This window comes from Taudactylus pleione, unplaced genomic scaffold (assembly GCF_031769625.1).
Source record: "Taudactylus pleione unplaced genomic scaffold, aTauple2 ptg000282l, whole genome shotgun sequence".
Lineage (NCBI taxonomy): Eukaryota > Metazoa > Chordata > Amphibia > Anura > Myobatrachidae > Taudactylus > Taudactylus pleione.
The window spans coordinates 6,230,697-6,244,540 of record NW_028284684.1 but is presented as its reverse complement, the minus strand read 5'-3'; the positions used below and the strand labels follow the sequence as shown (position 1 = coordinate 6,244,540).

Sequence of the window (13,844 nt, the reverse complement as noted above, 5' to 3'; positions counted from 1 at the left end):
AGAGTATAAACCTTCTGCCTGAAGGGACGGGCCTCCCTCTGGGAGATCCCAGAGTGGAAGGCCGACTTCTTCAGTTCGCCCAGTGCTGGTGTCAAACCACCAAGGATGCTTGGGTAAAAGAAGTGGTCTCTCGGGTAGGCTCTCTCATTCCGGCGAAGACCTCCCCACCAGATTTTCTGTAAGAGCCCTCCTTCCCACAGGTACAAGGCCTTGTAGATCCAGGAAGCCATTGGGTCCTTTCTGAAAGCAGGGGTAATTGTGCCAGTTCAACTTTCTCAAAGAGAGACTGGTTATTGTACTACTCTGTTTCTGGTTCAGAAGCCGAATGGGTCTCATCTGCCTATCCTCAACCTCAAATCTCTCAACAAGTTTCTCAGGGTACCCAGGTTCAGGATGGAAACTTTGCGTTCCATTATACTGTCTATGAAACCTGGGGATTACATGGTATCCCTGGACATTCAGGATGCTTAACTGCATATCCCCATATTGTCTTCTCACCAGCGTTATTTTCGGTTTGCTATTCTGCACCAATACTTCCAGTTTCGGTCTCTCCTTTGGCCTATCCACGGCTCCAAGGGTCTTTAGAAAAGTTATGGCTGTCGTGGCAGCTCATCTGCGGAGTCAGGGTATACGACTCCTGCCATACCAGTAAGACCTCCTCTTGCTGGCGTGTTATCCAGAGGTGCTTCAATACCACCTACGCCTGACAATCGCTTGTCTAATAGAGCACGGCTGGCTGATCAATTGGAAAAAGTCCTCCCTAATTCCCTCACAAAGGTTGGTTCATTTGGGAGCCTTTCTGGATTCTCACCAGCAGAGAATCTGCCTAGCTCCAGAAAAGATCTTCTCGCTGCGAGTGCGCAGATTCCTCCGCAGTCGTCGGGTATCAATATACTCGGTGATGCCTGTCTCTGTCTTGGTGGTTACTGACACCTCATGTCACCAACGGTCGCCCCTTTTGGATTGAGGACTGGGTACTCCTCACGACTGATGCCAGTCTCCGGGGTTGGGGCGCAGTGACTGGTAAGCACTCATTTCAGGGCCGTTGGACAGCAGTTGAAGCAGCCCTGCCCTTCAACATATTGGAACTTCGGGCCGTGTACAATGCCCTCAGGATGGCAAGTCACATTCTTCACGGAAAGCCCATGCAGGTTCAGTCCGACAAAGCCACCACAGTGGCATACATCAACCATCAAGGAGGCACTCGAAGTCAGGCAGCAGTGTAAGAAGTGTCACGCATTCTGACGTGGGTGGAGTGCCACCTCCCAGCATTTTTGGCAGTGTTCATTCCAGGAGTTCTCAATTGGGAAGCGGACTTCCTCAGCCGTCACGACGTGCATCCAGGGGAATGGTCTCTTCACCTGGAGGTGTTTCAACTTTTAGTGGACAAATGGGGCCTTCTGGAGGTGGAACTCGTGTCCTCCCGCCACATTCACAAATTGCCAGTGTACGGGACCAGAACAAGGAATGTCAAAGCAAGCTTGGTGGATGTTCTGTCAGTAAAGTGGACCTTCCCGTTTGCATACCTCTTTCCTCCGATATCCCTGCTTCTTCGGAAGTTCAAGCAAAACGGGTGCACTGTCCTACTGGTTGCTCCAGCTTGGCCCAGACTTCATTGGTACTCAGATCTTCGGAGTCTCTCCATCGACACTCTGTTCCTGCTGCCTCAACATCCGGACCTGTTGTCTCAGGGTCCTTGCCTTTACCCGGACCTGGATCATCTGTCTTTGACGGCGTGGCTCTTGAGGCATCCATCCTAAGGTCCAAGGGATTCTCTAGCTCAGTCATCAGCACGATGCTCCAAGCATGTAAACCTGCTTCAGCCAGGATATACCACAGGGTGTGGCATATATATTTCCAGTGGTGTCGCTCTCAGGATTACGACCCTCAGGTGTTTTGAATTTCCAGGATTCTGGCATTCCTTCAAGCAGGATTGGACCTCAGCCTTTGCCTGGCCTCATTGAAAGTGCATGTCTTTGCACTGTCAGTGTGGTTCCAACGAAGGATAGCTCCGCTCCCGGATATCCACACCTTTCTACAAGGTGTTCTCCGGATTCAACCTCCCTTTGTTCCCCCTGTGGCTCCTTGGGATTTTGCTTTTGTTCTTCAGACCCTCCAGGGTCCTCCATTTGAACCACTAGATTCGATGGATCTCAAGTGGTTAACCGCCAAGACTGTTTCTCCTGGAAATTGCTTTGGCCAGGAGGGTGTCAGAATTGGGGGCACTCTCCTGTCGTCCTCCATTTCTGATATTCCACCTGGACAAGGCTATGCTTCGCACTCGCCCTGAATTTCTTCCTAAAGTGGTTTCTAATTTCCATATTAATCAGGAAATTAAGTTTGCCCCAAGTTACGCTAACTTATTTATGGCTCATTGGGAAGAAGAAACTATTCATCAAGAACTTTCTCTGGGGGTAAACTTGGTATCATGGCACCGCTACATAGACAACATTCTCTTTCTATGGGAAGGCACGAGAGATGATTTAACCTCCTTCTGTGAAAATCTTAATAAAAATTATAAGAAAATCAACCTCATTTTCCATCAGAGTCAAGAAGGTCTTCAATTTTTGGATTTGGAAATCTATAACAAAAATGAGACCCTTAAAGCTAAAATTTTTAGTAAGCCTACAGATTCAAAAACCTACATCAATACAAAGAGTGAACATCACAAGAATTGGTTGAACGGAATTCCACGTAACCAATTTTTAACACTACGTAGGAACTGCACAGAAGATTCTACCTTTAAAGAACAGTCAGGGGAAATGAAACACAGATTTCTCCAAAGTGGATATAACCAAAGATTAATGGAAGAGGCGGAAAAGAAGGCTACAGAGACAGCACAAGACACTTTACTAATTCCCAATTCCAAACAGGATTGTCAAACAAAAACATGGAATGGGCCTTTATATCCCAATATAGTCATCAACATGAAGTAGAGCAAGTTGTGAAAAAACATTGGAATATTTTGAAGGGTGACCCCATTTTAAGAAATATTGTTCCCAAGGTACCCACTTTTATTTATAGAAAGGCACCAAACCTGAAAAATCATTTGATGAGGAGTGCACTTTAAGATAAAGAAAATCAAAATAACAGAACCAAGGGATTCCACAGATATGGTCTATGCTTAGCCTGTAAAACCATAAAAAGCATCTCCAGTAAAATAAAAGATTTTGAAGACAAAGGGAAGAAGTACCGCATTAAACACTTTATAACCTGCCACACAATGAAAGTCATTTATTTGATCGAATGTGAGTGTGGTCTGAAATACATTGGGAAGACACTAGGGCACTTAAAGTGAGACTTATCGACCATATTCGCAATTTTGGGAAAGTTCCTATATCCCACTCGATACCAGATCATTTTAAATCTAAACATCAATGCTCCACTGGTACGATAAAACAATTCATTGGCATAGAGAGCATGAAAAGTAACTGGGGACAAAAAAATTTGGAAATCCAACTTGCAAGGACGGAGATGAGATGGATTCACAAGTTACAAACTTTCTCCCCCTCTGGACTAAACAGCAATTTCGAATTGAAATGGTTCCTTTAAAAAATCCCTCTTTCTACATCAGAGTCCATAGGGTATCCACAGGATACCTTGGTGTATAGGTGATGACGTCAGGCATCGGGCACCATAGAGTTAAGTTTTCAGCCTCCCAGGATGCACTAGGGTCCCCCTCCTATACCCCACCCCCGAGCCAAGGCATCCCAGTTTCGTTGGTGCCCGGCTCGAAGTCGGAGCACCTGTTTGGAGGGGGGCTAAGGATAGCCCCTGAAGTTTTCTTCAAGGCAGCTGTGGCTGCCCATCTGGAAGCACAGCATGGACAGTCACTACTGACGTCCATGCTGTCTTCCCTACACCCCCGCCGGTACTGATCCAGGGATGCTGGTAAGCATCTGGCTGTGACCCCAGATGTTTTGGACCATGGCCTTATTCAAGGGGGCAGCAGGTAAGCAGCAGGGTCCCACGGTGGGTCACCGCTGAAACATGGTCCAGAGTCCCCAGGCAGAGGGCTCCCTGGGGACTGACAGCAGCAGCGTTGAGCCAGATAACCAACCTGCGCTTCCACTACCCCCCTGGGACAGCGAACCGCAGCTGAGCGGCAGCGCTGCGGCGTCCCAGGGGTTAATTGCATGCCAGGGAGCGCGCCTTCCCTGTACACAGCCGGCGCCTCCCCCGCTGCACACAGCCCTCTCTGCACCTGCTGATTGGCCCTGTGGCAGCGCTCCTCCCCCATGCCGGCCTCCTCTCTGCTCCTCGGTGGCCATCTTTGCAGAAGCATGGTGAACGTTGCTGGAAGCTGCTGATCGGTGGCATCGTGGTCTGGGTCCCCCGGCATACCTCTCCTCCGTTGGAACAGGTCTGTGTATGCAGCGCTGTGTCCTACCAGGCTCTGTGTCTGCGTAGTTGAGGATCAGCGCTGATAGTGCAGGGATTAATTTCTTTGCATTGTATGTGACTTCTGCTAGCGTCTGCTCCCTGTACTTTCACTTTCTACTGTCAGCCATTTCACTGTCCCTGCTCTTCTTCTGCTAAAGCCTTTGCGGTGCGGTGATTGCAGGGTGGTTCTCCCACTATACTAACTAGTATCAGTGAGAGGGGTCACATACTTACCATCATGTCTGAGAGTGATTTTCCTCTCCAGCTTCTGTGTACTACGTGCAAGGTACCTATAGCGGAGGGGGAGGGTAACGTGGAGGGGCTATGTCGGCAGTGTTTTTTATTGGCACGACCAATTACTGTCACGGCTCCGGTACAGGAACCGCCCTGGGCTTGTTTCGCCAAAGCGCTTACAACACTAGTGGGCCAGTTAGCTCCGCAACCTGCGTTCTCACAGATGGGATTGTCCCAGCAGTCAGTGGTGTCGTCACCCTTGCATGGTTTCCCGAGACAACTGATGGTACCCCACAGTCTCCCTATTTCCCCTCCTCACGTCTCTCAGGAGCCTGCGTGGGTTAATTCACTGACAAGTTCTGTACAGCATTTGTCGGAGGTGTTACAAGGGGAGTCTGTGTTGCGGCCGGTGGCGTCTCTGTCTGCTCCTTATGAGGATGACGACGTGACGTCCGATGGGGAGATTCTGGATCTTTCTGACCAAGAACCTCCCCGTACTAAAGAGTCGGACGCTAAGTCTAAGGTTTATATTCCTGGCCTTATTCGTGCAGTCCGCACAGCTTTAGTTATTGAGGATAATGATCCTCCGGTGTCAAAGTCCAAATATGCCTTTTTCAAGGATATTAAGGGTGACACCACAGTGTTTCCTCTTTCGGGTCAGTTAGTAGACCATTTAGAGGAGGCATGGAAACACCCTGGTAAACGGTATCAGCCTCAAAGACGTTTAGCGTTGGCTTATCCGTTTGCGGACAATTATTTTTCTAAGTGGGAATCCCCTCCACAGGTGGATTCTCATGTGACACGCCTAGTCCGAAGTGTCACATTGCCCATGCCCTCCATGTCCTCCTTGAAGGATGCTACGGACCGTAAGGTGGAGATCTGCCTAAAGTCCATTTATTCCCTCGCCGGGGGGGGGGGGCATCCAGACCGGCTATGGCCGTATGCCAGAGCTATGGAGCGCTGGGCTGATAGTTTGGAGGCGTCTTTGGATTCCGACTATTCGGCTGAACAGGCCAAGTTGATAGGCAACCTCCGGGATTCGGCCACTTACATCAATGAAGCGGCCTTGGATATTAGTACCCTGACATCTTTGATTTCTTCGGCAGCTGTTGCTGCTCGTCGCACCTTATGGTTGCGATCCTGGAAGGCGGACGCTGATTCCAAAAAGGGATTGCAAGCTTTGCCCTTTAATGGAGAAGTCCTCTTTGGTCCGGATCTGGACAAAATTGTGGCCACGCTGGCGGCAGCCAAGTCTGCATGTCTCCCGTCTGCTGCGGTCCCTTCCAGTTCGGGTACGTCGGCCTTTCGGCCTTATAGGGCCCAGGGTAGGCCTAAGGCACAGTCCTTTCCCCGACAGGCTGGCCCCAAGAAATCGGCTAAGCCCCGGAAACAGGCCTGGAGTACCAGACGTCCGGCCCCTAAGTCTGATGACAGCCTGCGGCCTGATGGTCTGGGCCTCCCTTTTGGGGATCCCAAAGTGGGAGGCCGCCTGCTGCAGTTCGCCCAGTATTGGTCGGCAACTACGACAGACACTTGGGTTCACGAGGTGGTTTCTCATGGGTATGCCCTCTCCTTTCGGCACAGGCCCCCATCCCGATTCTTCACCAGGGGTCTGCCCTTAGACCAGAACAAAGCCATGGAACTGCGGAAGGTTTTGCACACTATGCTCCAGGCTGGAGTTATAGTACCTGTTCCATTCTCCCAGAGGGGCCAGGGTTTCTATTCCAATCTTTTTTTGGTGCAGAAACCCAATGGGTCCGTACCGTTCGATTCTCAACCTCAAGGCCCTCAACAAGTCCTTGCGGGTGCCGCGGTTTCGGATGGAGACCCTACGGTCCATCATTCTGGCTCTGGAACCTGGGGATTACATGGTGTCGTTGGACATACAGGGGCTTACCTGCATGTCCCTATTCTTTTGCGTCACCAACAGTTCCTCAGGGCGTTACCTTTTGGCCTGGCGACAGCACCACGTGTGTTCACCAAGGTTATGGCGGCGTTGCTGCGGCTCCTTCTACGCCACTTGGATCTGACGATTGCAGTACTGCAACGGCACGGCTGGTTGATAAATTGGCAAAAGTCCACCCTGATCCCGTCGCCTGTCCCTTTCCTGGTGGTTGCAGACGACCCATCTCAATAAGGGTCATCCGTTTTGGGTGGCGAACTGGGTCCTATTGACAACGGAAGCCAGCCTTCGGGGCTGGGGAGCGGTCACGGGTCCACACTTGTTCCAGGGCAGATGGACTCAGGCGGAAAAGCAGCTTCCGATAAACATCTTGGAACTCTGCGCCGTTTTCAATGCTCTCCAGCAGGCACATCGAGTTCTCCATGGTCAGCCCGTGCAGGTCTAGTCGGACAACGCCACCACCGTGGCCTACATAAATCGGCAAGGAGGAACCCGAAGTCGGGCGGCACTCATAGAGGTGTCCCGCATCCTGGTCTGGGCGGAGCGCAATCTCCTGGCCATATCAGCAGTATTCATCCCGGGATTCCTCAACTGGGAGGCGGACTTTCTCAGTCGCCAGGACGAAAAGGCGTCTCTGGTGGATGTTCTGTCCGTCCAGTGGACGTTCCAGTTTGCTTATCTCTTTCCTCCGTTTTCCCTTCTTCCATGGGTAATCCGGAAATTCAAACAGGAAGGAGGGACGCTCCTGTTGATAGCTCCTGCGTGGCCCAGGAGGCACTGGTTCTCAGACCTTCAGGGTCTGTCCGTGGACATTCCTCTGCGGTTGCCGCTACGACCGGACCTACTGTCACAGGGTCCTTGTCTTCAACCGGACCTGACTCGGCTGTCTTTGACGGTGTGGCTGTTGAGACGGCCATGTTAAGGTCCAGGGGGTTTTCCAGCTCTGTGGTACGAACTATGCTAAGAGCTCGGAAACCATCTTCTACAAGAATATACCATCGTGTGTGGCATACGTTCTTCCAGTGGTGTCGGCCGAGAGGTTATGCACCTCGGGAGTTCCGTCTGTCTAGAGTGTTAGCTGTCCTACAGGCGGGACTAGACCATGGGCTTCGCCTTGCTTCTCTGAAGGTGCAGGTGTCTGCCCTGTCCGTCTGGTTCCATCGTAGGATTGCTACAATCCCTGATGTGCGCACCTTTATGCAAGGCGTTCTTCTAATTCAGCCGCCATTTGTTCCACCGGTGGCGCCTTGGGATTTAGCTGTGGTCCTGAGGGCTCTCCAGGGACCGCCGTTTGAACCACTGCGCTCAGTGGACCTTAAATGGCTGACAGCTTTTCCTTCTGGCCATCGCTTCGGCCAGGCGTGTTTCTGACTTAGGGGCTCTATCCTGTAGATCCCCTTTCCTGATTTTTCATGGGAACAGGGCAGTGCTGCGTACTCGTCCTGAATTTCTTCCCAAAGTTTTTTCACGTTCCCATATCAACGAGAAAATCGTTGTGCCGGCTTTTAACTCACCCGACCTTTCAGTGGGTGAGGCCACTTTGGACGTTGTGCGGGCCTTAAGGATTTATGTTGACCGCACTTCTTCGTTTAGGAAGTCGGACACCTTGTTTGTCCTCTATGGCTTCCGTAAAAAGGGTTGGCCTGCTTTAAAGCAAACTTTGGCAGGTTGGATTCGTATGGCAATTTCAGAAGCTTATCTTCATGAAGGCCTTCCGGTTCCATCCTCTGTGAGGGCTCATTTCACTAGGTCTGTGGGTCCTTCGTGGGCAGCTCGACATGGTGCCTCTGCAGTCCAGATCTGCAAGGCTGCCACGTGGTCCTCTGTCCATACCTTTGTGAGGTATTACGCTTTTGACACCTTTGCCTTTCAGGATGCTTCCTTCGGGCGGCGGATTCTCCTTTCAGCACAGGAGCGTACCCACCCTTGAAGGATACTGCTTTGGGTCATCCCCAAGGTATCCTGTGGATAACCTATGGACCCTGATGTAGAAAATATGAGATATGGTAAGAACTTACCTTTGTTATCTCTATTTCTACGAAGTCCATAGGGTTCCACAGGACTCCCACCCTGTCGCACCTGTGCTGCAGATGGGCTTTACTCTGGTCACTGGTTTTTCCGTCTCCCTCTGGTGAGAATGTGATTCTTGTGTGTGTCCAGATCTTTCTTCTCTCTCTTCCTTCTCCTCCTCCAGCCTATGGTTTGGTACTTAACTGAGATGGCTTGGCTCGGGGGCGGGGTATAGGAGGGGGATCCTAGTGCATCCTGGGAGGCTGAAAACTTAACTCTATGGTGCCCGATGCCTGACATCATCACCTATACCCCAACTTATCCTGTGGAACCCTATGGACTTCGTAGAAATGGAGATAACAAACGTAAGTTCATACCATATCTCATATTTTTATGTTTTTTACGCCTTTTATAGTTGATTTTTAACATTGTCCCCTCTGCGGTTTTCCGTATTTTTAGTGTGACATGATTATCTAGTTTGTATGAATGTTATTGTTCACTATTTAGAGATATGGGGAATGTTTGCCAACATCTAAGATGGTCACTTAGAAGAATGGGGGAAACTTTTAAGATACAACATAGTTGCTATGAAGTCCGCAACAACTTCCGGTCGCGGCAAGGGAGAAAATAGAATGGAATTAGCTCCACTCCCCTAGTGGACAGCGAACTTCAGTCCCCCTACTCAATCTAAGCTATTAGAAACCAATTCCAGTATTATCTTCACTAGGGGAATATGCCAACACCTAAAATGGCCGCTACACAACTTCCGGGACTTCAAACTATACCTGAGAAATTGTTGACTGTAACACAGCATCTAACCGGAAGTGAAGTAAGTGACCACTTCCGGTTGCGGCGAAATTATCCACATTGCCATTTTTATATGGTAGGACCAGTCTGTTCCACGGTAGCCCGGCCTACTGGATTTGTCACTTGAGGCTTTTTTTATCACGCTGACTTGCATTTAGCGATAATTCTATTTTACTGGTAAACATACCCCACTTCCGGAATCATACAGGACGTACTTGCCAATTCTCTTATTTATGGCCACACATCCCACACACCAGCCATGCCTTGATAAAGAACGGTGGGTCGAAACGCGTCGGTGGCAGGTGTGTGGACCACTAAGGAAACTCCCCAGGACGTCTGTAAATATTTGGGACTCCCTAGAAATAACCGGAATTTTAAGGGAACCGGTGACCTAGGAGTCCCATTGCACACTACTTGGTGTTCCCTTCCCTTTGAAGAATGGTATGTTTATGCTTTTACTGAGTCTGTCACAGATCTTATTTGTATTTTAATCATTTTGGAGTACCACATTCTGCACATTGTGGATTGATATGCTTTATATGTTGTTTTATTAACGAATGTGATCATTAAATTACCATTGTCCTTTGAACAGAAATATTTTTTTATTTATCCTAGCGCTAAGAGCTATCGGCCTCACATTTTCTATTTTGTCTATCTCACCTCTCGGCAGGTGAGGCCTAATTGGATATGGTCTGGGCTCTCCGGATTTATGTGGACCGGACCAGTTCCCTTCGGAAATCAGACTCCTTATTTGTGCTCTATGGATTTCACAAGAAAAGATGGACAGCCAGTAAACAAACATTGGCCAGATGGCTTCGTTTGACTATCTCAAAGGCTTACACACAGGCAGGCTTACTTGTTCCGGCTTCTGTTACTTGTCATTCTACTCGGTCTCTGGGCAGCTCGTCATGGCGCCTTTGCTGTTCAGCTTTGTAAGGTGGCCACGTGGTTTTCTGTCCAGACCTTGCTAAGGCTCTATGCATTTGATACCTTCGCCTCTCAGGATGCTTCCTTTGAACGCCGGATTCTCCTCTCAGCGCAGAAGCGTCCCCACCCTTAAAAGGACTGCTTTGGGACATCTCCCTGTGGAGCCTATGGGCCCTGAAGAAGAAAATTTGAGTTATGGTAACTACTTAACTTGGTTAACTCTCTTTCTACTAAGTCCATAGATTCCACAGGGCACTTGTCCTGATGCACCTGGCTTCATATGGACTATGTTGCTGGTCGCCAGTTTCCCATCTCCTTCTCTGTGAGTGTGATTCTCGAGTGTTCCAGTCTTCCTTCTCTCTTTTTCCTCCTCCGGCCTTTGGCTACTTACCAACTGAGGTGCCTCTGGCTTGGGGGCGGGGTATAGGGAGGATGGACCAGTGCATCCTGGGAGCAAAGCTTTAACTGCGTGGTGCCTGGATCCAGATCCAACCTACACCCCAAGGTCTCTCTGTGGACCCTATGGACTTCGAAGAAAGAGAGTTAACCAAGGTAAGTTCTTATCATAACTCTCATTTTTACTTTGTACAGTGTGTGTTCTGTGTTTATTATAATATTGCTTTTGCTACAGAACTACAGGTACCAGTGGGCCCGTAATGCCCCGCATGCTGGTACTTGTAGTTCTTCAAGTACCAGCATGCGGGGGATGCTTTCTGGGATCTGCAGTTCCACAGCAAAAGACTATTTTCAACCCTTTTTAAATGTACTATGTGGTATCCCGAATAAATTTATAATGGATGTTAACGTGTTGCAGTATCACAGGCCCAATGTTACTGTTCTGGTGTTGGCAGGAATACAGTCTCGCTACGACACGTTGTCCTCGGCAGCACTGTGGCTTCTTCCCTTCCTTACACCAAAGCAGAGAGGCAAGGAAAACTTACCCTTTCTCAGACACAGACAAAATGGCAAATAGAATGAATACAAAAGGATTCTTTTACATTTATTTCTAAGGACCCAGATGGCAAACACTTCTAAAATCACATCAAATACAAGGTTCACTAATGCCTACTTACCAATTCTAAATCGTTTGTACTTAGTTGCAATTATCTGTTTGCCAGTTCAAAATTAAATCTACATATCAGTTTGCAAGGATATCTACATAGTGGTTCACAATCATATTGACTTGGCACTTCACGATCATATGTACTTAGCAGTTCACAATCATATCTACTTAGCAGTTCACAATCATATCTACTTAGCAGTTCACAATTAAAGTCACATAGATTCCTATGCCCTCTCAATATGGTTTGGTTCAATGAAAGTTCTCCTTACATAGATTTATGTTCCTTTATCAGTCTGCCAAAGTCCAGGACACAATATAATGGAACGGAATTAATAAAGTAGCTTCACTAGTTCCAATCCAGATTGTTTGGGGAGCGTTGTGTGCACAGATGGGGCCCTTACTTGGATGTATGCATACAATTAGATCTGTATTTAAATGGTACTGTTGCAGCGCTGTTATACGTATTAGGCACAATGTCAATCACATAAAGCAAGGCTGGTGAACTCCTATAAGACATGGGTTTATCTCACCAAACCAGTGAAACTTTCAGGCATCGGCTTTCCTTCCTGTTCGAGGCAATCTGGGATGACTGAAGTTTTCCTTTCTACTGGGATATTGGATCACTGGGGCTGCTGTTTCTGGAAGATTCTCTGCAGGGCACTCTGCTTCTGGATCACTGGAGCTGATGTTTTTGTGGGTCCTCTGCACGGCACTCTGCTTTTGGATCACTGGAGCTGCTATTGCTATTAGGCTTTCTGTGTCCAGGCTGCTGTGTCTCCCTGCTGCTCAACCCAGACCACCCCTCCAGCAGCCGTTTTTCTCTCTTGTCCCCCCCTTCTTCCTCACCCTTCTCTGGGGTCTCCAGCCCCTGCTGTTTTCCTTTGTTTAATTTTGTGGGTCATTCGTGGCTCCGCCCCCTTTTGTGGGTCACATGTGGCTCCACCCCCTTCCTGGCCTTATGACCACAAGGCAGTCTGGGGAATGTAGTTTTACTTGTAGAGGCACTGTTCCTGGGCATCACTGACTGTGCTGTCTAGCACGAAGAATGAGTGTTGCCTCGCAGCCGCTGGGTACCACATTCTACACTACATAATCAACCTGGCACCAACTGGCCAGGGGTTCCGGGCATAGCCCCGGGCTATCAGCCTTGGCCTGGGGTGTTCTGGAGAGGGGTATCCCTTTTATTGGGGGGGATCCCCAGCCTGGGCTGACTAACGGTCAGGGTTAATGCTTCGGCCTGGGGACCCGGTGATAGGGATCCCCTGGCTGTTGCATTAGCCCCCTTCTACAAAAAGTTTGGTGCTGGTCCTGCTAAATACAGTGAGACCCTACTAATTTTTTCCCTTGTATTTCCAGGACCGGATCAGAGCTTAGTGCTGGTTGCGCAAAATACGTGGGACCACTACATCGTTTTTCCCCTGTATTTTGGCAACCATGGCTGGTTTTGACTAGCCCGGTGCTGGTACACGGGGACCCCTATGTCGTTTGTCCCCTGCATTTTGCACAACCAGCACTGGCCCTCCTAGACCTGGGGCTGGTTGCTCTTTTTTTGGGGGGGGACTGAGGGGTGTTGTATTTCTTTTTGTACAGACAGATGCATGCATCACAGATATCCCTGATCCGTGCAAGCATCTGTCTGCTATCCTGCACGATCTAAAGATCAGCATTAGCCCCACGCTAGTAAAAGTTTGGTGCTGGTCCTGCTAAACACAGGGGGACCCTACTAATTTTTTTCCCTTGTATTTCCAGGACCGGATCAGAGCTCAGTGCTGGTTGCGCAAAACACGTGGGACCACTGCATCGTTATTCCCCTGTATTTTCGCAACCATGGCTGGTTTTGACTAGCCCGGTGCTGGTACAGGGGGACCCCTATGTCGTTTGTTCCCTGTATTTTGCACAACCAGCACTGGGCCTCCAAGACCCGGGGCTGGTTGCTCTTTTTTTGGGGGGGGGGAGGGGGGGGGGGTTCTTTTTTACTGACATATGCATGCATCACAGATATCCCTGATCTGTGCAAGCATCTGTCTGCTATCCTGCACGATCTAAAGATCAGCAAATCTTTAGATCGTGCACAATAGATCTTGTGATACATCGTGCAACTTTTGCTGCACATAGTGGACCTTATTCAGAGGCGGCCGTACGGTCTACGACCGCACGGCCGCCTCAATGTTTTGCCAGTGCGCATGCGCACGAGGGAGCCGGCTCCCTCGTGCGCATGCATGAGACCCGCTACGACCGACAGCGCTGGTCGTAGCGGGTCTCTTTCCAAAGGGGGCGAGCTGTCGATGTTGATTGACAGCTCGCTCCGTTTGGAAGGCGGGCCGGGGGGGTGGCAGCCCAAACGTAGGCGTTCCTATGGGAACGCCTGCCGTTTGGGGGAGGCCCCACTGACATCACTAGTGTCAGAGCCGGAACCCACAGCCTAACGACCGCAACAGAGGCGGGCGGTCAGGATGCAAGTGGCCGCCCAGTTTCTGAGCGACCGCTTGCATCCTCCGACCGCCTCTGAATGAGGCC

At 49.6% G+C, this 13,844-nt stretch overlaps 1 protein-coding gene across 1 annotated transcript in view; it reads left to right on the top strand.

Moving 5' to 3' along the window:
* PIWIL1 (piwi like RNA-mediated gene silencing 1) overlaps positions 1–13,844 on the top strand; it is a 414,830-nt gene that overhangs the window by 236,050 nt on the left and 164,936 nt on the right. The window lies entirely within an intron of this gene.